At 44.6% G+C, this 27,340-nt stretch overlaps 1 protein-coding gene across 2 annotated transcripts in view; it reads left to right on the top strand.

Annotated features, from left to right (window-relative positions):
- LOC137846967 (polycomb group RING finger protein 3-like) overlaps window positions 1–27,340 on the top strand; it is a 127,293-nt gene that overhangs the window by 39,287 nt on the left and 60,666 nt on the right. The window lies entirely within an intron of this gene.

Here is a 27,340-nt window from a genome sequence, read left to right on the forward strand (position 1 = left end):
GACGGCTTTGTGCTTTTTAGGAAGGACAAGCCAGGAAGGCGAGGTGGTGGAGTTGCTCTTTACGTGAGTGAGCAACTGGAATGCATGGAGCTCTGTCTAGGAGTGGACGAAATGTGAGTCAAGAGCCTATGGGTGAGGATTAAAGGGCAGGCTAACAGGGGTGACATTGTGGTGGGTGTTTACTACAGGCCATCTGGTCTGGAAGAGGAAGTGGATGAGGCCTTCTGCAGGCAGCTGCAAGTTGCCTCACGTTCGCAGGCCCTGGTTCTTATGGGGGAGTTTAACCACCCTGATATTTGCTGGAAAGACAATACAGCTTGGAACAAACAGTCCAGGAGGTTACTGCAGAATGTTGCAGATAAATTCTTGATGCAAGTGGTAGGTGAGCCAACAAGGAGATGGATGCTGCTGAACCTGATACTAATAATAAACAGAGATGGTCTAGCTGGAAACGTGAAGATTGAGGGCAGTCTCAGCTTCAGTGACCACAAGATGTTGGAGGTGAAGATCTTGCGAGGAGGAAGCAGGGCAAAAAGTAGACCACAACCCTGGATTTCAAGAGAGTTAACTTTGACCTTTTCAGGGAACTAATTGGAGGAATCTCCTGGGCTAGGGCCCTAGAGGGAAAGGGAGCCCAGAAGAGTTGGCTAATATTCAAGCATCACTTCCTCCAAGCTCAGGATTGGTGCATCCCTACAAGAAAGAAATCTAACAAGGGGGGCAGGAGACCTGTGTGGATGGGCAAGTTCTTGGGAAAACTTAAACAGAAGAAAAAAGTGTACATGATGTGGAAGAAGGGACAGACCACTTGGGTGGAATATAGGAACACTTTCAGAGAATGAAGGGACGCAATGAGGAAGACCAAGGCCTGGTTAGAATTAAATTTAGCAAGAGACATCAAGGACAACAAGAAGGGCTTCTTCAAATACATCAGCAGCAAAAGGAAGACTAAGGAAAATGTGGGTGCACTGCTAAATGAGGTGGGTGCCTTGATGACGGCAGATACAGAGAAAGTGGAGTTACTGAATGCCTTCTTTCCTTCAGTCTTCACTGATAAGACTAGCCCCCAAGCGCTACCAAGCCCGGAAACAAGAGAGGAAAATGGGAGAAAAGAAAACTTTCCCCTGGATGAAGAGGATTGGGTTAGAGGTTATTTAGGAAAGCTAGACATCCACAAATCTATGGGCCCTGATGGGATGTACCTGAGGGTGCTGAGGGAGTTGGTGGATGTGATTGCTGAGCTGTTTCCATCATCTGTCAGTGGTCACGGTCATCTGGAGAGGTCCCGGGTGACTGGAGACTTGCTAATGTGATGTTGTGACAGTGACATAAGCAATCATAGTAGTGGTGACATACAGTATTATATAATAATTAACATAATACAATTCAACTCATAGGTTATTCTCATCCAGTACTAAATCCCCTTGAGGTACACATCGGACCTCCCCATTCTTTTGCATTACCCACCAAGTGCATCCAGGTCCCTGGGCAAAAGCAATCCTACGGATGGGTTTGCCTTTGCCTGAGGCAGGAATAGCCCAGACCATCTTCCCCAGCATGTTTCTTAAATGCACTACAGGGTTATGCACAATGGAAACAATTGCTCACCACCCACTGACTGATGACCAGCCTATCCCCGAGCAGCTGGTCCCCCCACCGTGCCTAGTGTTCCAGGCAGGGACATGAGGCACAGGATATGTTTCCATCCATCCTGTGGTTGCTTCCACCATTGTAAGTATGTGGCGCTTACCATGGAGGGTTTGAGGGAATGTGATGTAATCAGTCTGCCAGGACTCTCCATATTTATATTTCAGCCATTGTCCTCCACACCAAAGAGGCTTTGACCGTTTGGATTGCTTGATTGCAGTGTATGTTTCACAATCATGAATAACCTGTGCAATAGTGTCCATGGTCAGGTCCACCCCTCGATCACGAGCCCATCTATATGTTGCATCTCTACCTTCATGGCCTGAGGTGTCTTGGGCCCATCGAGCTATAAATAATTCACCTTTATGTTGCCAGTCCAGGTCCACCTGAGCCACTTCAATCTTAGCAGCCTGACACACCTGTTTGGTTGTTTTGATGTTCTTCAGTGTCCTGATTCTTGGGCACATGAGCATCTACGTGGCGTACTTTCACAGCCAGGTTCTCTACCCGAGCAGCAATATCTTGCCACAATGCAGCAGCCCAGATGGGTTTCCCTCCGTGCTGCCAGTTGCTCTGCTTCCATTGCTGTAACCACCCCCACAGGGCATTTGCCATCCATGAATCAGTGCAGAGATAGAGAACTGGCCACTTTTCTCGTTCAGCAATATCTAAAGCCAGATGAATGGCCTTCACTTCTGCAAACTGACTCGATTCACCTTCTCCCTCAGCAACTTCTGTAACTCGTCGTGTAGGACTCCATACAGCAGCTTTCCATCTCTGATGCTACCCCACAATACGACAGGACCCATCAGTGAACAGGGCATATTGCTTCTAATTTTCTGGTAGCTTGTTATACAGTGGGGCTTCTTCTGCTTGGGCCACCTCCTCCTCTGGTGATATCCCAAAATATTTGCCTTCTGGCCAGTCCATGATCACTTCCAATATTCCTGGGCGACTGGGGTTTCCTATTCGAGCCCGCTGAGTAATCAGTGCAACCCACTTGCTCCATGTAGCATCAACTGCATGATGTGTAGAGGGGACCCTTCCTTTGAACATCCAGACTAGTACCAGCAATCGGGGTGTGTCCTGGTTTCAGTTAGGACAGAGTTAATTTCCTTCCTAGTAGCCAGTAGAATGCTATGTTTTGGCTTAGGATGAGAAGAGTGCTGATAACACCCCGATGTTTTAATTGTTGCAGAGCAGTGCTTATACCAAGCCAAGGATGTCTCAGCTTCTCATTCTGTCCTGCCAACAGGAAGGCTGGGGATGCAGCAAGAGCTGGGAGGGGACAGACCCAGAGCAGCTGACCCAAACTAGCCAAAGGGGGTATTCCATACCATCTGACATCATGCTAAACAATATATAGGGGTGGTTAGCCGGGGGAGGAGGACCGGACTGCTCGGGGTTAGGCTGGGCATCAGTCAGCGGGTGGTGAGCAATTGCACTGTGCATCACTTGTTTCTTACACATTATTATTAGTAGTATTATTATCATCATTATTCTTCTTATTATTTTCCTGTCTTAATAAACTGTCTTTATCTCAGCTCACAGGCTTCACTTTCCCGTTTCTCTCCCCCATCCCAGAGAGGGAGGGGGGAGGGTGAGCAAACGGCTGTGTGGTGTTTAGCTGCCGGCTGGGTTAAACCAGAACAGGTTTAAGCCGGGAGGAGCTGTGCTTCAGTACCAACCACTTCCGAAGCAGATCGAACTCCCTCATATGCTGCCAATATCTCCTTTTCAGTTGGAGTGTAGTGGGCCTCAGATCCTCTGTATCCCCGATTACAAAACCCAAGGGGTCGTCCTCTTTCTGCCAGAGGCTCCAGGTGGGGGCATTCTCCCTGTCAGCAGTGTAGAGCACATTCTTTACATCTTCCCTGCTAGGACAGGCCCAAGAGCTACCAAATGAACTATCTCCCGTTTAATTTGTTCAAAGGCTTGTTGTTGCTCAGGGCCCCATTCAAACTCATTCTTCTTACGGGTTACTTGGTAGAGCAGGTTTACAATCAGACTGTAATTTGGAATGTTCATCCTCCAAAACCCACGACACCTAAGAAAGCTCGTGTTTCTTTTTTGCTAGTTGGTGGAGACATAGCTGTTATTTTGTTGATCACATCCATTGGGATTTGACGACGTCCATCTTGCCATTTTGTTCCTAAAAACTGGATCTCTCGTGCAGGTCCTTTGACTTTATTTTGGTTTATGGCAAAGCCAGCCTTCAGAAGGATTTGGACTATTTTCTTGCTTTTCTCAAATACTTTCTTTGCTGTGTCGCCCCACATGATGATGTTATCGATGTACTGCCGGTGTTCAGGAGCTTCCTCCTGTTCCAGTGCAGACTGGATCAGCCCATGGCAAATGGTAGGGCTGTGTTTCCACCCCTGGGGCAACCAATTCCAAGTATATTGGACTCCCCTCCAAGTGAAGGCAAATTGTGGCCTGCACTCTGCTGCTAGAGGGATGGAGAAAAATGCATTAGTGATATCAATTGTGGAGTACCACTTGGCTGCCTTCGATTCCAGTTCGTACTGGAGTTCCAGTGTGTCCGGCACTGCAGCACTCAGTGGTGGCGTGACTTTGTTCAGGCCACGATAGTCCACTGTTAGTCTCCACTCGCCATTAGACTTTCGCACTGGCCATATGGGACTATTAAAAGGTGAACGAGTCTTGCTGATCACTCCTTGGCTCTCCAATTGACGAATTAGCTTATGGATGGGAATCAGGGAGTCTCGGTTAGTGCAATATTGCCGCCGGTGCACAGTTGTGGTAGCGATTGGCACTTGCTGTTCTTCGACCCTCAGCAACCCCACAACAGAAGGGTCTTCTGAGAGGCCGGGCAAGGTAGATAACTGTTTAATGTCTGCTTTCTCTAAAGCAGCTATGTTGAAAGCCCAGCAGGTACCCTTTTGGGTCCTTGAAATATCCTCTTCTGAGACAGTCTATGTCAAGGATTCACAGAGCATCCTGGCCAGTCACAATATGGTGTTTTTACCAATCATTCCCAGTTAGACTCACTTCAGCCTCCAATACAGTTAACTGTTGGGATCCCCCTGTCACCCCTGAAATACAGATGGGTTCTGGACATTTATAGCTTGATGGCATTAGGGTCCACTGGTGTGGTGGTTTCACCTTGCTAGGCAGCTGAATTCCACCAGAACCTCTCTGTCACTACCCCTCCTCAGAAGAAGAGGGGAAGAAGAAAAGGAAAGAAACAACTCACGGGTTGAGTTGTTTCTTAACTTATAAGGATAATTTAATTAAAGGAAAAATAATTATTAAGGAAAAAATTAATATTAAACAATTCAACTAAAGGAAAAATGGGAAAGGGGAAAAGGGGAAAAAATACATCAAGCAAAGGCTGTGTGGAAGTGCAGAGGAAAGAAATTACTCTCTACTTCCCACAAATGAGCAATGCTTGACCATGTCCTTGAAGCAGTGCCTCAACTCATGTAGCCGTTGTTTGGGAGGACAGACATTTTCACAACGAGAGGCCACCCCTCCCATCTCCTTCCTTTTCCCACCTTTTATTGCTGAGTGTGTGTCGTGGTTCCGCTCGAGTGGGCAGCCGAGCTCCACCACAGCCGCTCTCTCACTCCCCCTCCTCAAAGAGGAATGGGAAGAAAATATGTGAAAAGGGCTCAAGGATTGAGATAAGGACGAGAAAATCACGCAATAATTATTGTAACGGGCAAAACAGACTCGGCATAAGAAGACAGATAGTAAGATTTATTGCTCATTACTAACAAGCGAGAGAAGTGAGAAACAAAGGAAAGAAACCAAAAGCACCTTCCCCCCCCATCCACCCTCTTCCACCTCCTCCCCCCGAGCGGCGCAGGGGAATGGGGGAATGGGGGTTATGGTCAGTCTACAGCACTTCTTCTCTGCCGCTCCTTCTCGGTCACTCTCGTCCCCTGTGCTGTGGGGTCCCACCCACGGGATACAGTCCTTGATGAACTGATCCGGCATGGGCTTCCCACAGGCAGCAGCTCTTCAAGAACTGCTCCAGATATGGGTCTGTACCACGGGGTCCATCCCTCAGGAGCAAACTGTTCCAACCTGGATCCCCCATGGGCAGCAGCTCCTGCCAGGTCACCTGATCCTGTGTGGGCTCCTCTCCACGGCCTACAGGCCCGGCCTGTAATCTGCTCGTACAGGGGTCCTCCACAGGCCGCAGACTCCTTCAGGGCAGGTCCATCTGTTCCACTGTGGTCTCCTCCAGGGGATGCAGCGTGAAACCCTGCTCCACCGTGGTACTCCATGGGCTGCAGGGGGACATCCTGCTTCACCATGGTCCTCACCACAGGCCGCAGGGGACTTCTGCTCCGGCGCCTGGAGCACCTCTCCCCCTCCTTCTACACTGACCTTGGTGCCGTTCCTCACTCCCTTCACTCTCCCAGCTGCTGTGTGGCGCAGCGTTTTTTTCCCTGTCTTAAATATGCTCTCACAGAGGCGCAAAACAACATCGCTTATTGGCTCAGCTCTGGAAAACAATGGGGCCCTTCCCAAACATGGGGCAGCTTCTAGATCTTTCTCACAGAAACCACCCCTATGGCCCCCTGCTACCAAAACCTTGCCACGTAAATCCACTATAGTGTGACATCATATGGTATGGAATATCCCTTTGGTTGGTTTAGGTTAGCTATCCTGGTGATGTCCCTTTCTCACTTTTTGCCCACCCCCAGCCTGTTGGCTCTGCGGGGGTTAGAGGGAATCCTGATGGGGTTCCAGCACTGCTCAGAAGTAGACACGACACTGGTGTGATACCAGGGCTGTTCTAGCTACAAGTGCAGAGCACAGCACTGTATGGGCTGCTGCAGGGAAAGTTAACATCCCAGCCAGACCCAGTGCAACTGCGCACAGGTGTCTACTAAAGCCTTATACTTCTGTGGGTCTGAAGTGCCAAGCCATCGAATCCACACAGTCCAATAAACCTGAATGTCCCTCTCCTCCCCCTGGCTGGAGGCAGGTCATCTCTAATCGTGGTCATAATATACATTACTGTTTCTGGGGGAATGCCCACTGGAAACTGGAGCAGCAAGTTTCTCAGAGAACCCCCCTTTTTTCGATTGTATTTCCTTTCAAATCACCTACCTGTGCCTCTAGGGTCGAGGTATGTTATAAATGGCTCAGGATTCGAATTAGGATAGAATAAAAAAATAGGATTTATTAGAAGAATATAAAGGAATAGAGGTAAGCAAACAGCGCTGGGTGCACCGGGAGTCTCCGACCCACCAGGACGCACACCAGTTTCATCAAGCAGCTGATTTTTATGCTCCTACACTAATACATATTCATTACTACTTCTAAAAAAAAACAGGTTATTATAATTAGCTTCCAGGGTCCAGTTCCTCCTACTGGAGCATGCGCATCAGTCTCAGGTGGTCCCTCTGGGGGTCTCTAGGGGTCTTTCATGCTGAAGGCTCGTAGTCTTCCTCTCACCTTTGTACTCACTCGGCACCATTCCAAGTTTATAGAACACTCTCTGCAGGTCTTGTCTCCCAACCGTCCTTAAGCTTCTTTTTCCTTCCTCTTAATCTCTTGGCCCCCTGGCCAGATACCAAAGATCCACATAGTATCTCATAACAGTCACCAATTATTATCAGTTGTTCTGAAACTCCCAGACATCAAACACAAACAGCTTTCTTATTGACGCCTCACGAGCAATTAAAACATTCTTTCCCAGCTATTCACAGTCACATCTATAGCAGTGTTAAGTTAATCTCGAAGAAGACAGAAAAAAAAAAGGCTGTAACTGTTAGAAATAGAAGTCCGGAATAACAAAAGCAAACAGGTTCATAAATTTAAGGAGTATTTTCTGAAGACTTGATAAATTGACTAGAATGAGGGGGAGACTGGGACACACTGCATCTGTGGTTCAAGAATTAAATTGCCAGTGCAGGGCCCAGAGGCAGACAGGATTCAAACAGAATTGTTCTTTATGGACACAAATTGTTAAAACATTCCTCACAAGGTAGATTTTCCATCCCATTTTCTCATGGCCTCTCCATGGTCACATAGGTAAAACCACAAGGTGGCAGGAGGTGTTTACCCACTATATCTTCTTTCTTTAAATGGAAGGACACTTACTCCTGATAGTTGAGATACTAGTTTGCAAAGGTGGGGAAGAAGATAAATTCTCTCTGAGTTGGTGGACCTCTTGAGAAAGTTTTTCCACAGCTGAGACACAAGCCTGTAGGGAAGGGGAGAAAATTTCTTCGTACTGCCAGAGTTGTTTAGTCAGTTCATCCAGTGTGGGTTCCTCATGGTCTTTCCGGGTCATTACTGCCAGTGAGCTGGCATATGATGGTGGTGCACTCCGTACAAACTTCCGCCAAATGGATTGTGTACACTTGACTTCATCCGGATCTGTGGTCATTGTCTAGGTCATCTTAAATAGCCTCCCATATGGCTAATTCCCTCAAGTACTGGATTTCCTTATCCATGGTGGTCCATTTGCCTGGTTGACATACAAGTTCTTCCTTGAAGGGATACCTTTCCTTTTGCCCTGACAGGAGATGCCTCTAGAGGGTGAAGATTTTTGTTCCTTTTCCAATTGCTTTGTCAATGTCTGCGTCCCTAGCAAGGGATCCCAGCTGCCTGTCTTCTCTGCCCTCTAATTCCAGACTACTGGCTCCACTGTCCCAGCACTGGAGCAGCCAGATGACAAGGTGCTCACCTGGACAATGACTGAAAGCTTTTCACATAGCTTGCAGCTCACACTGGTATAGGCCTTGGGTAGTTATTGATGCTCTTATGATATCTTCCTCTTCATCTTCCTGTTTGTCTGATGGCCCAGCCACTGCAGAGTAGCCTATCTCGTCTTCTTCTTCCTCCACTGTCTGAGTAGGAGCTCCTCTGCTTCCTAAATGACCTGACTTTCTCATCCATTGCTTCATCTTGGATACAGGGGCAACTTGCACTTGTACAGTTTGTTTCCCTGACCTTGCCTTGGGGCCTGTCACATGAGTTGGAACAGCTTCAGGGCCCGTCACAGGGGTTGGAATGACCGCTGCACCCGCCACAGGGGTTGGGGTGGCTGCTGGGCCTGTCACAGGTGTTGGAGTGGCCACAGGGTCTGTCACTAAGGTTATAGTTGCATCGATTTCAGCTCGGGAATCATAGGCCAGACCCCAGCACGCTGCAGTAATTTGTGTCTCTTTGGAATTGCCAGGGTGGTTTTTTAGGGTTTTGCAGTTGTTCAGGGGTCACTTTCCAAAGCACTGAAAGTGTCTGCTGCTCTAGATGCCTGCCCGTATTCTCCCTCACTCCCTGCCACTCATAACTATCCTGTCTCAGGACAGGTCTCTAGATGAGATTCCTAAGTAGTTGTTTAACCTTAAACAAAGCCTGAAGTTCATTGAGGAGGCATTGCAATAAGAACATGCTGGTCTGAACATCCCAAAGTCTTGAAGAGCTATTGTAACTAGCCTGGAGAAGAACAGGGCAGGTGAAGGAGAAAGGGAGAGTGAACAAGTAGGAAAAAATATCTCCTCCTGTCCCCTCCATAGATTGGGTCTCTGAAGAAAAAAGGTAAAAGGTGTAATTATTAATAGTTTCTGAGATATGGTCTCCAAGGTATGGAGTTGATGGCAATGCTGAGTGCAAATACCAGATTAGTCTCATGACCAATAATTTTATCATATCATTAGCCAGTGTTACACCATACAGTAAAGTAATAATCTTAAACCAGTCCCCAGAAAGTGTAAAAAGCACGGCAGGGAACACATACAGTAATTAATGTGCTATATAACTCAATTTAGTAAACAGGCACAGCAGACCTGAGATCAAAAAAATCAACATTATGATTAGCAATTATTAAACGGATCTAATTCTGTACTGGGTCTGGCTAGGATTTTAACTTTCCTTGCAGCAGCCCATAGAGTGTTGTGCTCTGCACTTGTAGCTAGAACAGCCCTGGTATCACACCAGCGTCGTGTCTACTTCTGAGCAGTGCTGGAACCCCATCAGGATTCCCTCTAACCCCCGCAGAGCCAACAGGCTGGGGGTGGGCAAAAAGTGAGAAAGGGACATCACCAGGATAGCTAACCTAAACCAACCAAAGGGATATTCCATACCATATGATGTCACACTCAGCAATAAAAGGTGGGAAAAGGAAGGAGATGGGAGGGGTGGCCTCTCGTTGTGAAAACGTCTGTCCTCCCAAACAACGGCTACATGAGTTGAGGCGCTGCTTCAAGGACGTGGTCAAGCATCGCTCGTTTGTGGGAAGTAGAGAGTAATTTCTTTCCTCCGCACTTCCACACATATTTGTTGTCCCTGAGAAACATCAAAGCCCAGGTACCGTACTTTCTGATGGGCTATCTGGGCTTTTTTCTGGGACACCCGGTAATCAGCTGTTCCCAGGTGATTTAACAAGGTAATAGTCAACTGTAAACATTTTTTTTGGTTGGGGCTCCTAGCAGCAAGTCATCAACATACTGTAATAAGATTTCTTTATTCTTGCTTTGCCAATTGTTTAAATCTGCCCCTAAGGCAGTCCCAAATAATGTGAGGCTATTCTTGAATCCTTGTAGTAGTAGTGTCCAATTACATTTGAGTCTTTTTCCCAGTTGTGGGACTTTCTCATTCAAAAGCAAATAGTCTGGCTGTCGGGCTCCAGAGGTATACAAAAGAAGGCATCTTTAAGATCCAATACTGTGAAATAAGAATCTTTTTCAGATAGTGTTGTTAGAAGGGTATATGGGTTTGGCACTACAGGGTGGATGTCCTCGGTTATTTTGTTTGTGGCTCAGAAATCTTGCACAAACCTGTATTCACTGCTTTTTTATTTTTATTTTTATTTTATTTTTATTTTTTACTGGCAGAATTGGGTTGTTGAAGATAGATTGGCACTCTCAGATTAGTTCATAAGATAAGAAATTGTTTATCGGATTCTCCAGTCCTTTCCTTGCTGTAAGGCTAATTGGATATTGTGGCACCCATACTGGTACAACTCCTGGTTTAAGCTCAATCTGAACTGGAAGTGCATTTTTCGCACTTTTTCCAGGCTGTTTTCCTGCCCATACAAAAGGAGTCACTGCATTCAACACCTCTTCAGGGATCTGCAGCCTTTCCTCTGCCTTCGGTTCTGTCAATAAACAAATTTATGCCTTCCATGCATTCTCAGATGGAATTTTAGCTGTTATCCCGTTTGTGGAGAAGGTTACCTGTGCATGCAGTTTGCACAGCAGATCTCTTCCCAACAAAGGGAGAGGACATTCAGGCATATATAAGAACTGGTGTGCCAAAATCTTCCCTCTGCTCTCTCAATCCATAGGCTGTATGGATGTGTCTTAAAGTGTCTTAAAGTATGTTTTCATGTTTTCCAGTTGCTCCTATAATTGGAACTTTTATCTTACTTAAGGGTCTTTTGCAATCTGTTATTACTGAATGAGTTGCTCCACTATCTAAAATAAATTTAATTATTTACTCCCCCCAGCTTCACTGGAACCAGGGGATCAGGAGATCTGCCAGGGAAATCGAAAATTCATCCCCCGGTCCCCTTCAGTCTGAGTCCTCTAGCACAACCAAAGCCTGCTCTCTGTTTTCTTTTTCTTGCTCAGTTGACAGTCTTTCTTCCAGTGCCCCTCCTTCTTGCAGATAGCACACTGGTTGGGGCCCAAGTGAGTTTTTCGCTGTGCCTCCCTTGCCTTCTCTTGCCCTTGCCTCCCTGAAAATTCCTCTTGTTCATCCCTATTCCTACCACCTCCTCTCATAGCCACTGCTATCAGTGACACCTGTACTTTCATCCTATCCCTATCTTTCTTTGTTTCTTGGTTGTTATAAACCTTATAGGCTTTGTTGATCAGTTATGATATTGACATTCTTCCATTCACCTCCTCTCTCTTTTGCAGCTTTTTCCTAATGTCTGGGGCTGATTGCCTTATGAACAGCATGGAAAACAGTCTATCATTCACCTGCTCATCTGGGTCTAAATCTGTCCACTTTCTAGCTGTTTTACAGAGGCATTCATAAAAAGCAGATGGATTTTCATCCTGGCCCTGTCGGACCTCATATAATTTAGAGAGGTGTTTTCTCTTTGGTACTCCGTGTTGAATCCCATATAGGATTAATTGCCAATATCGTTCTATGGATTGCTGACCCCCACCAGTATTTGGGTCCCACTTAGGATCTTTCTTAACAGGTAATTCTTCTACATCCTCTCTTGGGTACAAGTTCCTCGTTTCTGCCTGAGCTTTTTCTACAACCATTCTCTTTTCTTCTACAGTCAACAGTGTATTTAACAGGGCTTGCATATCCGCTCAGTTAGGGTTATGAGAAATCATAATAGTTTCTAAAAACTGATACATTTCTGTCAGATTCTCCCTATAGGGTCCGACAGAGTTTTTCCAGTTTAACACCTATACCTTTCCAGTTTAACACTTTCCAGTTTAACACTTAACCATCTACAGGCTGGAGGACGACCTCCTGGAGAGGAGCTCTGAGGAAAAGGACCTGGGGGTCCTGGTGGACAACAGGTTGACCATGAGCCAGTAGTGTGCCCTGGTGGACAAGAGGGCCAATGGGATCCTGGCGTGCATTAAAAGGAGCGTGGCCAGCAGGTCAAGGGATGTGATCCTCCCCCTCTACTCTGCCCTGGTCAGACCTCACCTGGAATACTGTGTCCAGTTCTGGGCTCCCCGGTACAAAAAAGACAAGGATCTCCTGGAAAGAGTCTAGCGGAGGGCCACCAAGATGATATGGGGCCTGGAGCATCTTCCCTATGAGGAAAGGCTGAGAGACCTGGGTCTGTTCAGCCTGGAGAAAAGAAGACTGAGAGGGGATCTCATCAATGTTTATAAATACCTGAGGTGTGGGAGACAGAGGGATTTGGCCAACTTCTTTTCAGTGGTTTGTGTGGACAGGACAAGGGGTAATGGCCACAAGATGGAGCCCAGGAAGTTCTGCACCAACATGCAAAAGAACTTCTTCATGGTGATGGAGCACTGGAACAGGCTGCCCAGGGAGGTTGTCGAGTCTCCTTCTCTGGAGATATTCAAGGCCCACCTGGATGCCTACCTAGGCAACCTGCTCTAGGGAACCTGCTTTGGCAGGGGGTTGGACCTGATGATCTTTTGAGGTCCCTTCCAACCCCTTCGATTCTGTGACTTTTGGGGAAGATTTCCCTATGACTGGGTGACTCACCTGGTGGATGAGGGAAAGGCTGTTGATGTAGTCTAACAAGACTTCAGTAAGGCTTTTAACACAGTCTCCCACAGTATTCTCCTGGAGAAGCTGGCAGCCCAAGACTTGGACAGGTACACTCTTTGCTGGGTTAAAAACTGTCTGGATGGCCAGGCCTAGAGAGTGGTGGTGAATGGAGTTAAATCCACATAGCGACTGGTCACAAGTGGTGTTCCACGGGGTCAGTGTTGGGGCCCATCCTCTTTAATATCTTTATTGATGACTTGGATGAGGGAACTGAGTGCACCCTCAGTAAGTTTGCAGATGACACCAAGTTGGGAGGAAGTGTTGATCTGCTGGAGGGTAGGAAGGCCCTGCAGAGGAACCTGGACAGGTTGGATCAGTGGGTAGAGGCCAATGAGATGATGTTCAACATGGCCAAGTGCCAGGTCCTGCACTTTGGCCACAACAAGCCCATGCAACGCTACAGGCTTGGGGCAGAGTGGCTCGAAAGCTATACAGAGGAAAAGGGTCTGATGGTGTTGGTCAACACTCACCTGAACATGAGCTGGCAGTGTTCCCAGGTGCTCAAGAAGGCCAATGGCATCCTGACTTGTATCAGGAATAGTGTAGCCAGCAGGACCAGGGAGGTGCTTGTCCCCCTGTACTCTGCTCTGGTGAAGCCACACCTTGAGTACTGTGTTCAGTTTCAGGCCCCTCACTTCAAGGAAGACATCGAGGCCCTGGATCGTGTCTAAAGAAGGGCTACGAAGCTGGTGAAGTGCCTGGAACACAAGTCCTATGAGGAGTGGCTGAGGGAACTGGGATTGTTTAGTCTGGAGAAGAGAAGGCTAATGGGAGACCTTATTGCTCTCTACAACTACCTGAAAGGAAGTTGTGGGGAGCTGGGGGTTGACCTCTTCTCTCAGATAACCAGAGACAGGACTAGAGGGAATGGCCTCAAGTTGCGCCAGGGGAGGTTGAGGTTGGAAATTAGAAGATATTTCTCAGAAAAAGTACTAAGACATTGGAACGGTGTTGCGTTAAGGGTACACCCAGTTAGCCGTTATAAGGCCAGTCGTGTTCAGTGTAGTGAAGTATCACGATTATGATGTCAATGAGAAAGTTTACCAGTATTTTGCGGGGTCCATGGGGAAGGGCAGTGGTAGGGCCAGTGTATTCATCAGAGAGACATTGAATTGCTAATACCCACTGAGCAGTGTGGCTTGCTGCCCTCCTGGGGAACAGGAGTTTTTTTTTTGTCTGAGATTCTGCCTTGTCAGTTGGGCTTGATGCAGAAGGTGCACTTTCCTTATGGATTGGGGGTTTTCCAGCTAGGCAATTCTCCTCAGCTGGGATATTTTACTTACGCAGAGATCGGACTAATGTATGGAGATCCTCTGTAGAGACGCCACACAAAATTGGTTGGGGTACACCCAAATCTAGAGCCTTACACCACAACTCACCCTGTTCCTTATTAGGTTTGAACCTTTATTTGAATTTGGGGTATCTGGGTTTTTGAATATAGATTTGGCACACTCAGCAGGAGTGATCTGGGGGCTTAGTACTGGACAAACTAATCCAGCCCATTTGGTGTCCCTACTTATCTGTGTTTTCTACAAATTCACTCCAGGTGGGAATGGGGGAGTGCAGATTTTATCTACGACTATGATCACTGTCCCTACAAGCAGCTAGTATGCAATCCTGAGTATTTGCTACAAACATTTTAAGACAATTAGGGAGGCCACGGATAAGAGAGGTTAATCAAGCTGGGTCAATAGGAGCTAACATTGGGGATTTCCTCAATTAATCTCTTTCATATATTGCCTGTATACAGGTTTCTTTCTGTACTGCTACAGCCAGCTCAGAATAGCTTGTGGCTTTAATTCAAGTGGTTCCCATCTCTCATGAGGATCTATACCACCTGCCTAGTATGCAGCTCTTGCTGTTAAGGACTAATTATGCTCTCCCGGTGTGGTAGTTAAAAATACTTCTGGTCTCCAATAGCCTCCTGCTTCTTCCTCACTCAACATAATTCAGTCTCTTCCTTCAAGAGAAACTTGCCACACATACTCAACTTCCAATTCTCCAGACCGCCTTGAGAATTTCTCCTGTATTTTTATCAGCTCTGATGGTGACCATGGAATCGTTCGCACAGTAGTGCGAATTTGATCTTGTAATAAATGTCTCAGTCTTCAAAATAGGACTATAATCAAAGTTTACAATTCATTAAAGGAATAGAGGTAAGAAAACAGCGCTGGGTGCGCCGGGAGTCTCTGCTCCACCAAGACGCACACCAGTCACATCAAGCAGCTGATTTTTATGCTCCTAGGCTAATACATATTCATTACTACTTTTTTTTTTTTTTAAAAAAAAAAGGGTTATTTTAATTAGTTTCTGGAATCCAAACCCTCCTACTGGAGCATGCGTATCAGTCTCCGGTGGTCCCTCTGGGGGTCTCTCGTGCTGAAGGCTCATAGTCTTCCTCCCTCTTGTCCTTCTCCTTTGTCCAACTTGGCTGTATGTCAGAGACTTGTGCAGAGTCCCCTGCAAGCTTTGTCTTTTAGTTGTTCTTCAGCTCTCCCCGTCTCCTTAATCTCCTGGCCAGATATCAGAGACTTGCATAGTGTCCCATGCAATAGTCATAATAGTTATCAGTTATTCTGAAACCCCCCAGATATCAGAGAGTTCAAGGAAAAGCCTACAAATACATTTCCCTTCAAGCTCTCTATTGACATGAAATGCTAAAACATTGCTTTGCAAAATACAAGAACTATATACATTAACCACTCTGTTTTTCTTAGACTTGTGGTTATACAAGGGTATGTATGACAGAAGGTCACATTCATCATACCATGCGGCCCTAGCATTGTTCCATACTGAGACGAATCAGATGAACATATCTCACAATTCCCCATCTCCTTTTTCATGGCATTGATTCGTGTTTTCCTTTCCAATCGAGTCAATACTTGACGAATTGATACCAATTTTGGATCTTTGTTTGTTTTTATTATCATCAGGGAATGGGTTTTCTCTTTCCCTGGTTCTGGGTCAACAACTACCGCAGATATTTGCATTCCTTGTATAACTGAGTGTATTAGTCTGGTAATACAGGGTATTAAACATGGAATTATTAACAATCCTCCACATATCCCCAATACAACCATCCTTATTTTAGCAAACCAATCACCACCCATAAACCCCCTCCCATAATCCTCTTAGATTGATTCCATTCCAAATTTGAACCGGGACATGTGCAATTTTCTTAATTTCCTTTACAAGTTCATTTACAGCTTTTCTTTCTGTTGTGGTTTAACCCAGCTGGCAGCTAAACAACACATGGCCGTTTGTTCACCTCCCCCCCTCCTTCTCTAGGATTGGAGAGAGAAATGGGAAAGTGAAGCCTGTGAGTTAAGGACAAGAAAATAATAATAACAATAATAATAATGACAATAATGATGATAATAGTACTACTAGTAATAATGTGTACGAAACAAGTGATGCACAATGCAATTGCTCACCACCCGCTGTCCGATGCCCAGCCTAACCCCAGGCAGTCTGGCCCTCCTCCCAGCTCTTGCACCCCCAGCCTGTCCTCTGGCAGGACAGAGTGAGAAGCTGAAATGTCCTTGGCTTGGTGTAAACACTGCTCTGCAACAATTAAAACATCAGCATATTATCAGCACACTTCTCATCCTAAGACAGAACATAGCATTCTACCAGCTACTAGGAAGAAACACCCTCATCATCAATCTTTAAACAGCAATTACTAAGGTTAAATTTTCCACAGACTTCTTATTGTGCTAGTAAATAATCCAAAGCTAAGTGATTTTGATACAAAGCAGGTCTCATCTTGGTATTTTGCTTTGCAATTAATCCAAGTGCATCTCCGGTTTTATTTATAACTATTTCTATTACAGCTTGTAACCTTATTATTCTATTAAGTATATATATTGGGGTCCTATATCCCCAGGATCCGTCTTCTGCCCACATAGCTGGATCATAATAGGCAAACACCTTCAATCAAGGGGTTGGGCCCACTTTCAGGGTCGATTCAGGCTTGTGTTACCGTTCAGCCTGTCTGGGTGATCCAGCTCCTGGAAAACAAATCACAATTTTATAAGGGTTTAAAAAAAAAGGCTCTTATGTTATTTTCTCGGGACAACCTGACCTTAGTGTGGGAGAAGTCCAGTCGAGGCCCTCTCACTCGGCAGTCAATACCCATAAGGGTTGCCTCCCTCGGTAGACCATACACACCGCAGTGGAGGGTCCTGCCCTGGTCTTGCCTTCTCCCTTTCCTCCCTTCAAGCTTGTCCCCTTTATTTGGCATCCTTAATTCATGCAGAGCCTCGTTGCCAGAATATTAGTTCTTCTTTAGCTTGAGTTTCAGTTTCCCAGGAGCAGACTCAACCCTCCAAGTTGCGGTAGTTACTGGTCCTTTTATTCTGGATGCATGAGTCCAACCCCTTTCTGCTATTCTCACATCTGTTTCAGTAGTAAGTAAAACAAGGTACAGTCCCTCCCATCGGGGGTTCAATGATTCTTCCCTCCAGGTTTAAGACCTTGTCTCCTGGTTGTATATTATGAATAGCAAATCCTAAGGGTGGTGTTTGAACCATCATTCCAATTTATTTTAGCTCTTGCAATCTTCTTCCAATAGTAATTATATATTTCTGGATGCTACAATCCTCAACTACATTGTTCCCTAGAGTCTTCCCTTGAGAATAAGGCATATCATATAACATTTCATATGGTGATAATCCAGTCTCACTGTGTGGTTTAGTTCTTATGTTTAAAAGTGCCAATGGTAAGCATTTCGTTGAGGGCATTTGTGTCTCGATCATTAATTTAGCCAATTGTTGTTTTATTGTTTGATTCAGTCTTTCTACTTTCCCTGAGCTTTGTGGGTGCCACGGAATATGATATTTGCACTGAATACCTAATGATTGACATAATAATTTTATTATTTCAGAAGTAAAGTGTGTGCCCTGATCAGAATCAGTGTACTGGATTATCCCATATCTAGGTATCAGGTGTTCTAATAGAATTTTTACCACCATTTGTGCTTTAGCTCGTGCTACAGGATAAGCTTCTACCCATTGTGTTAAATGATCTACTATTGCCAATAGATATTTTATCCTCTCTACTCTGGGCAATTCAGTGAAATCAACTTGTACTTTCTCAAAAGGCCTATAAGCTGTTTTTCTCTCTCCCGCGGCTGCTTGTTGAAACACTTTCTTATTTATCTTCTGACAAGTTAAGCAACCTCGTGTAATTTGCTTTGCTATTTCAAAAAAAAACCAATGCAACCAAATTGTTTAAGTAAATGACCACTTAACGCCTTTGTACCCCAATGTGTTTATGCATGCAAATGTCCCAATATTTGCTTCACATAAGCTTCTGGCAATATCTCTCACCTGTCTGGCAGTGTCCATTTTCCTTGTTCTAACTTAGCCCCTATTTTCTCCAGTTTCGTTTGTTTGTTTTGTTTTCCATTGTATCTCAAAGTCGGTCCAAAAATTCCATAGGGGTTTCTTTTGGATCTTGTTGGAACAGATTCTCCATTCCCAATTTAACCAGATTTTGGTATTTACCGTTCATAATTTCCGGGGTGACTATGGTCTCAGTGTGGGGTCGGCCAGGGGAATGCAATCGTCAACAGTTCCCTGAGCGGTCCCATTGGCAATCTGAGCTCACTCATAAACTCAGGTTGTTTTAAGAGTTAACTGCTTTTCTGTTTCCATGACAACTCTCTGGACCCATCATGGTCCCTCTGCCCCAGAGGGCTCACACAGGTGATTTTGAGATCACAGCCTCCTGTTGAGGCAGAACTATTAACATTCCTACATCCTCTTCCCCTGCTCATTCAACTTCAAACAGCTCTGTTAAATACTACATGCCACACCTTTAACACCTTCAACAACCCTTTTAACACTTCCTTTATCTTTCTCCAGCCTGTACTTTCTCATGCCAACACCAAAGGCTCAGTCAGGGGCCAACTTAATTCCACTCCTTTTTCCTCTAAGATGCTGAAACAACATCAGTATGAGACATTTCATCCTGTTTTCCTTCTCTCCTCAAAAACAACATTAATTGCAAGATAGTGTTATAGTCGACTGATCCATAAAGTGGCCATTTAGTTTATATAGTGGCCACCACTGATTGCAATACTTAGTGAAAGTCCTCTTGATTCCTGTGCCCCCAGTTCTAACAATATCTTTTGAATGTGCCAATATGCACCCGAGGAGGCTTTCTTTAAAACGTCATTGTTTTGGATATTACGCATTTCCTTGATTTCCAATTCCCTTTTATTTGTTTGTTTATTTATTACTATTCCTTACTACTTAATTTCCTTTGTTTCGATTTCCACGCAAGCCTTTTTACTATCTTTTTCTAATCTTCTTCCCCAATGTCCCAATTCTCTGGGATTAAACGCTTCTTCCCACATACAAACTTTACAATTTCAGATTATTAATGAGCCCCATTTCAATCATAAATCCACGCAACTTCAGGAAAAGAGCTGAAGCACTTAGCCTTCTGTCTTCTAGACGAACATTACCACCTTTTCCAGAATATGTACATTTCAACAGGACCGAATTTCAAGCCGAATGACAATTTTTTCATGCACTTTGTTAGTAAGCCCACACAAAACAAGGAATCACTACTGTGTATCCATCAATATGGGGGTTTAAAAGGTATTGAGGCCTAAATAAACTCGCTCTCCCCCTTCTTACCAAATTCCCAGGGCTCAAGCCCGAACCACCGAAGAAATGACTCTCTCCATTCTACTGCTTTGATAATCAGTCAGCACCCTCCCCCCCCAGTACTTGGGAAACTGACCACAGCAAATACACCAACACTTCTCAACTGCTAGTTACTTAGATAATGCTGCCGACTTTTTTCTTGTCACACTCAAAGCATTTAAGAGCAAAAATAGGATCACAAGATACACAGCCAGGCCCATATATTGGGCACCACCAATCAACGCTTGGATAAAACAGCCCTTCTTTTCGGTCTGTCACGCACTTCGTTCGTCTCCGCCCACTCCCGTCGCGGAGAATATGGAACCGCGGATCGGAACTCTGCACTCGTTTTGCAGCAACGCTGCGTCTCACTCACACAGCACAATCACGCAATCACACAAAGAGGCCTCTAGCACATCTCATTCATACCACAGGAATATAATTTAGAATGATAACAAACCAAACAAGTATTGTCTCTGTGTTCTTCGTGGAGTGACTTATTCCACTTTGTTTCAAACCCTTACACTTACACGAATGCTTTCAACACAAAATACCTGGACATTTAAGAATAAGACATACAATTATTACCACTCCAGTTAGTATCCCTCCAGCAGCTGAAAACATACCGTTTGTCCGCAGCTTCAGGAGGTCTTTGTCTGCTCCTGTGGTGAGCGGCTGAGAGTGGAGTCCCCTCCGAGCAAAACACTCAGGGTGCACCTAGGGGCGTCCGCGCCGCAGCCGATCCCGCAGCCGAGCAGAGTGTCTCCTGCCTGGCTCACCAAAATGACTCACAGAAAGCTGACTCCACAATCAGTAAGACTGTAAAGTAGGTATGTTTACTCAGTTCTGGGCGGCACGGGGCGGGGGGGGGGGGGGGGGGGGGGAGTTGGGGAGGGGCGGGTAGTCCCACCAAAGTCGTAAAGAGTTACATATACATGAAGTTTCCCAACACTCCTATACATATGCATAACCTGTCCCTTTGTGAACAGTCCTCTATCTCAGACCCCTTGATTAAAGTCTGAACCATGAGGTTGTTTTGACATGGTTCTCGGGGTCCAAGGGGCTCCTGTTATCTGGAGGTCTAAGCGCAGCGCTGGCACAGTACATCACAAATGTAGCACATATTTAGTCTTAATCAATTGCTCTCTAATTTCTAATTCCATGTTTCAGCTGCAGCATACTTGCTCTCTTCCGGATCCACGGGTATTCTACTATTAACATTAATGTTCAAAGCCTGACAGACCCAGTCCTTCGTGGACCCAAATATCGGCCAAAATACAAAATTTACTCTTTCATTTTCTGGGGCCCCTATCGTTCCAATTTCTAATCATTATTCCTAATGGACTTTCTGGTAATTTTTACTTTGTCTGGTAATTTGCTCCCTTTCTTCTGGCCCTTGGTCATTGTTATAAATGAAGTCTCAACTCTGACTTTAGTACATAAAAGAATATTTATAAAAGGCAAGTAAACAGCGCTGGGTGCACGGGGAGTCTATGCTCTACCAACACACACACCCAACCGTCGAACTTTCCAAATATATATATAGGACATTGCTGTTACATATTTACAATAAACCCGAGTATGCCTATACATATGGATATCGTATCCTGCTTCATATTATAATTCTCTTTGTGGTGGTCGTTGTGGGTGAAAGGCTCACGGTTTCCCCATCACCATTAGCAACCTTTTGTTCCAGACTGCAGGAGCGGCTTCGACTGTCTCCCTCTTCTTCTGCACGATTGCTTTTCCCGCGTTTCGTTAACCCTTGAAACCACACTAAACAATAAATGTTAACAGTTCTAACCAGCAACCCCTCCCCATAACTTCCGTGCCTTAACAGAGGGGAAAACAAGCAACCCCAAACGACAGGGCGTAGCCTCAATCACCCTTCTTTATTTCCTCTAAACTCTTTACATTCCTGATGACCTCATCGTTTAGAGTCTGATGTTATCACCAACCACGAGGCTTTCCGACCCCCATTGCCACATTCCCAAATCTCCCCCTTCTTTATTAATATCAACCATTTTTCTGACACAAATTATCACTCCATATATAACAATCCCTCCTCTTCTTTTGAATTTCATTAATTTGTGTCTTGGCTTCAAATTTGGCCAAAGCCAATTGAACCATAAAAGAATGCTTTCACAGTATTCTCTGTAAGTTTTATAAACAAGTTTTTAGCAATGGTTGGAATCCCATATTTAACTCGTGTTTCAATTTCATGATTCCGCAAGGTGTATAATAATTGTACTTTTCCCAATTAACCCTCCTTCATTATTAGCTCTTACCTCTATCCACCATTGATAGGGGACCTCTTTTGGCTCATAACTGGTTATCTTATTGCTTTCATTACATCGAGCATACTCTGGTTTCCATAGCATAGGTTTAATAGGCATAGTAGTGTTTGTTCCTGAATTCTTCCCCTCCGGGTGTTAACAATACATTCACTACAATTCTGAGACCAATAGCATGTAATTAGGAGAGGTCCGGTAAAGGCCATGTTACCCGACGGTTATTACCCTAAGGGGTTGCAGCCCTTGGTAAACCTTCTTGAGCCGCAGTACTGGTCCCTTCTCGGGTCTTGCCCTCTCCCTGATGCTTCTTAGGAAATGGTCCAGACTTACACACCTGATGGTTCTATTTGCTTTCAACTTTTCCACGAGTTAGTGGGGGCTCAATTCAAAGCAGATAATCAACCATCTAGGTAAATTTTCCCACCTATTATTAAATTTTCAGGTAATTCAAGATGTTGCGGGTATCTCTACTGGAGGTGGCACTCCCCCTATGGGATTTTGGGGTCCCCAAATCCTTATATTAGGGCCTTTATATGAGTTTCCAATGATTGCTAATATTCTAATCAATACAAGATTTAATATACATACAATTAGCATCCAAAGGGTAGGTATGCCCTGATATACTTCAAGTTCTTTTAAGCTTAACTTTTAGATCTCCAGGAGTAGACTCAACCTTCCAGGTTCCTGTTACAGGTCCCTTTACTCGTGATGCATGTGTCTACCCCTTTTCCACCGTTCTTATAGCCGTCTCTGTAGTAAGCAAGACAAGATAAGGACCTTCCCAATGTAGAGACAGTGATTCTTCTTTCCAAGTTTTTATCAACACTTTATCTCCAGGCTGTATTTTATGAATTGTGAACCCCATGGGCACATTTTGAGCCAACATCCCTTTCTCCCGAAGTTCGTTCAGTTGTGTTCCCAGAGTTATCACATATTTCTGGGTCTCATAGTCTTCTATCAGAGAATGATCTAAGGGCATTCCTTGGGAATACGGCATACCGTAAAGCATCTCATAAGGTGATACTCCAGTCTCCCCATGTGGCATGGTTCTTATGTTTAGCAATGCCAATGGTAAGCATTTTACCCATGATAATTGAGTCTCAATCATCAATTTGGCCAATTGGTGTTTAATTGTCTGATTCATTCTCTTGACTCGTCCAGAACTTTGAGGATGCCATGGTGTATGATATTCCCATTTAATGCCCAGGGCCACAGTCAAAGCCTTTAAAACCTTTGAAGTAAAGTGTGTCCCCTGATCGGAATCAATGCTCCCAATTAAACCAAAGCAAGAAATAACATTCTCCAACAGGTTTTTAGCTACCACTGCAGTGGTGGCTCGTGCTGCAGGATAAGCCTCTACCCAATGTGTTAGTTGATCCACGATTACCAACAGATATTTATATCTTCCTACCTTTGGTAGTTCAGTAAAGTCCACCTGTATTCTCTCAAATGGTCGATATGCAATTCTTCTTCCTCCAGCAGGTGCTTGCGTAATCACCTTCTTATTTACCTTTTGACATGCTAAGCATCCTTGGACGGTTTGTTTGGCTATCTCATATATTCCTACACACCCATAAAATTTTAGAAATTGATCACTCAGTGCTTTTGTTCCCCAGTGGGTTTGTAGGTGTAGCCGTAAAAGTAGATGCCTAGTTTGTTCCTTTGGCAGTATTTCTCTTCCATCAGGCAGAATCCATTTTCCTTCTTTCAGTTCTGCTCCTATGGTCTTTATAATTTTTATTTCTGCTTCTGTATACTTTTTCTCGTATCCCTTTTCCGTTATCCGTTTCTTGTAGGGTTAGGACTACATCATGCTTCCTAAGAGCTGCTTCCCTAGCTTCTCTATCCGCTAGGTTATTCCCTCTTATGTGGAAGCCAGTTCCCTTTTGATGTCCTCTGACATGTACCACAGCAATCTCCCTAGGTCTTCTCAATGCCTTCAATATTTGAGTAACTAAAGTAACATAAGCATGTTTAGAGTCTGTATAAATAGTGCCACGTTTTCCTTTCAATAGTTCTAGGGCTCGTAATAACGCATAAAGTTCACATGCTTGAGTGGACCAGGCAGCACTGAGTGGTCCCGATTCTATTAGGACCATATCCCCATTTACGATGGCATATCCTCATCTTCTTTTTCCATCTACTACTTTGGATGACCCATCAATAAATATTTTTTCCCCTGTTTCTAATTCTGTCTCCTCGAGATCGGGTCGGATTTTGGTTTGTACTTCAATCACTTCCACGCAGTTATGCTGTAGTTCTGTTAGGGGTTCCCCATATAGAAATTGCGCAGGACTCTGTGCAGCAGTTACTTTTAGTTCTAAATCAGGGGAGTCAATCAGGATGGCCTCATACTTCAGCATCCTACTATCAGTTAACCATTTTTTTCAGCCTTTTGCTGGAGTACTCCCCTAACATTATGTGGAGTATATATCTTCAGAGGTGCCCTAAAAGTGACTTTTCTAGCTTCCTCAATCAGTAAGGCAGTAGCCACAATTGCCTGTAAGCACACTGGCCACCCCCTATAGGCTCACAGGATCTAATAGTTTGGAACAATATCCCACAGGTTTCTTGATTCCTGCCCATTCTTGAGTTAGTACTCCATATGCAGTTTGGTTAGAAACATTTACAAATAAATAAAAGGGTCTTTCTAAATCTGGGAGGCTCAGCACTGGAGCTTCTACATGTATTAACATTTTCTTGATCAACCTCAACTTTTCCTCATCTTCCTCATTCCACTTAATTTTTTCTCCAGTCAATTTTTCATATAAAAACTTTGCCTTTTCACTAAACCCTTCAATCCAGGGCCTACAATATCCCAAGAGGCCGAGCAGTTGCCTCACTTCCTTCTTCATTTTGGGTGATGACAGGGCTAAAATCCCAGATACCCTGTCAGGATCCATTTTTTTCTTTCCTTGGCTAAGCCAATGTCCTAAATACCTTACTTCCTTTTCCACGAATTGTCCTTTCCCCTGTTAGTTCTTGCCCACAGAGCCGCATAATCGCTTTCTTCTTGGTTAAAAGGCTCCTTAGAGTTAACATAGAGGTTTAATGCCTGACATACCCAATCCTCAAAGGATCCAAAAGCTGGCCAAAAAACATGTGGCCTTAAAGGTTCCTTTGGCCATTTTATCATACAAAATTGAGCCATTTTCTCTTTATTTTTTCCTTTCCTCGATTCCCAAACATCCCAATATTTTAACATTATCCCTAATGGGCTTTCTGGTGGAATGTCTGGGCTCTCTGAGTCTCCCAGGTCAGAGAATCTACTTTTCCCCCAGACCCATCCTGGAAGCTTAAAATAAGTTCCAAATCCCTGGAACCCTTAAAGAGGTTCCGAATCCCTGGAATCCTCTAAGAGGTTCCGAATCCCTGGCCGAATCCCTGGAAGCTTAAAATAAGTTCCGAATCCCTGGAACCCTTAAAGAGGTTTTGAATCCCTGGAATCCTCTAAGAGGTTCTGAATCCCTGGACAAATCCCTGGAAGCTTAAAATAAGTTCCGAATCCCTGGAAACCTTAAAGAGGTTCCGAATCCCTGGCTGTGTTTGTGTAGAGGTGTCTTGCAAGTGGTTAACCCACTCACGAATTTCTAGACCAATCGCTTCGGTCCTTCACCGGCCAAGTCCCTCGTGGGAGATCGGAACCACGGTTAGAAGACCTCCGCACTCGCTTCGGAACTAAGTTCCGTCTCAGTCCCAACCGGACTCAAACAGGAGCCACCAAATGGTGGGGCGCCTCTCCTAGATCAGATCAGAATTCAGGAACCAAAGCCATCCCGGATGAGCCCCCATTTGTAATAAATGTCTCAGTCTTCAAAATAGGACTATAATCAAAGTTTACAATTTATTAAAGGAATAGAGGTAAGCAAACAGCTCTGGGTGCGCTGGGAGTCTCTGCTCCACCAAGACGCACACCAGTCACATCAAGCAGCTGATTTTTATGCTCCTAGGCTAATACATATTCATTACTACTTCTAGAAAAAACAGGGTTATTATAAGTAGTTTCCGGAATCCAAACCCTCCTACTGGAGCATGCGTATCAGTCTCCGGTGGTCCCTCTGGGGTCTCTGGGGGTCTCTCGTGCTGAAGGCTCATAGTCTTCCTCCCTCTTGTCCTTCTCCTTTGTCCAACTTAGCTGTATGTCAGAGACTTGTGCAGAGTCCCCTGCAAGCTTTGTCTTTTAGTTGTTCTTCAGCTCTCCCCTTCTCCTTAATCTCCTGGCCAGATATCAGAGACTTGCATAGTGTCCCATGCAATAGTCATAATAGTTATCAGTTATTCTGAAACCCCCCAGATATCAGAGAGTTCAAGGAAAAGCCTACAAATACATTTCCCTTCAAGCTCTCTATTGACACGAATTGCTGAAACATTCCTTTGCAAGATACAAGAACTATATACATTAACCACTCTGTTTTTCTTAGACTTGTGGTTATACAAGGGTATGTAAGACAGAAGGTCACATTCATCATACCATGCGGCCCTAGCATTGTTCCATACTGACATGAATCAGATGAACATATCTCACAATCTTCGTCATCAACAGTGGTCTCAGTTTTAATTGAAGGTCATAAGGAAATTAGTTTGGTTTTGGAATCGGCAGTCCCTTTAACCTCATCATCACTATCATGCCAAATATCACCATCCCAGCTTTCAGGGTCTGTATTACGTCTTAATTTGTGAACCTGCTTAACTGGAGCAGAAGATCACATTTTATCTAACAGACGATTAACCCTTTACAGCAACTGTTTAAGATGATTATTCTCATTCAAAAGTATAGCAACTCTGATTCCTAGTGTTTTTCCTGTCTCCTTTTCAAAGGCCAATGTTGACTTTAACACCTCAACTTCTGATTTTAAAGCTGTATATTCCACATCAGAGATTAGTTTGGGAGCAGGAATTTCCTTAGCTTCTTGCTGAGCGCAAGACAAACAGAATTCTAATACTGCACAGATTGCACCTTTACCTTTTCTCACTCCAATCTTTTGTGCAGCCTGGCACTGCTTAATGCTTTCTACCACTTTTTCTTCATTTTTCCAAAAATTTTGAGGCCACTTCTTCCCAACCTGGGAAGGGGCACGTTTGTATTTTTGCAGCAGTTTATCCATGACAACCCTGCCAAGTAGGCCAATTTTTTCTGTTGCATTAAGGGTATACCCAATTAGCTGTTATAAGTCTGGTTGCATTGAGAGTACTGAACAATCACGATTATGGATTCATAAGTAACATAGTAAACCCTCACTCTAGTCGCATTCTATGAACTACTACAGCCACACTTAAAGAGTTTGGTTGCATTCAGTGAGATCTATCACGGCTAGGAACAATGCAATCTAGTACAATTTATTAAAGCAACAGGTACACAGGTTCTTTGGACTACCTGCGATAAATTCACTGTCTGCAAAGCACATACAAATACCAAAAGTATGAGTAATACAGCCTAGCTATAAACACATCAAAAGGTATAAAGCGACTCTTATAGAGATTTCTAAGTTTCCTGGGGAAGTACTTGGTATAATCAGGTGTTCAAATCTTACCCAG

This window comes from Anas acuta, chromosome W (assembly GCF_963932015.1).
Source record: "Anas acuta chromosome W, bAnaAcu1.1, whole genome shotgun sequence".
In the NCBI taxonomy this organism is placed as follows: domain Eukaryota; kingdom Metazoa; phylum Chordata; class Aves; order Anseriformes; family Anatidae; genus Anas; species Anas acuta.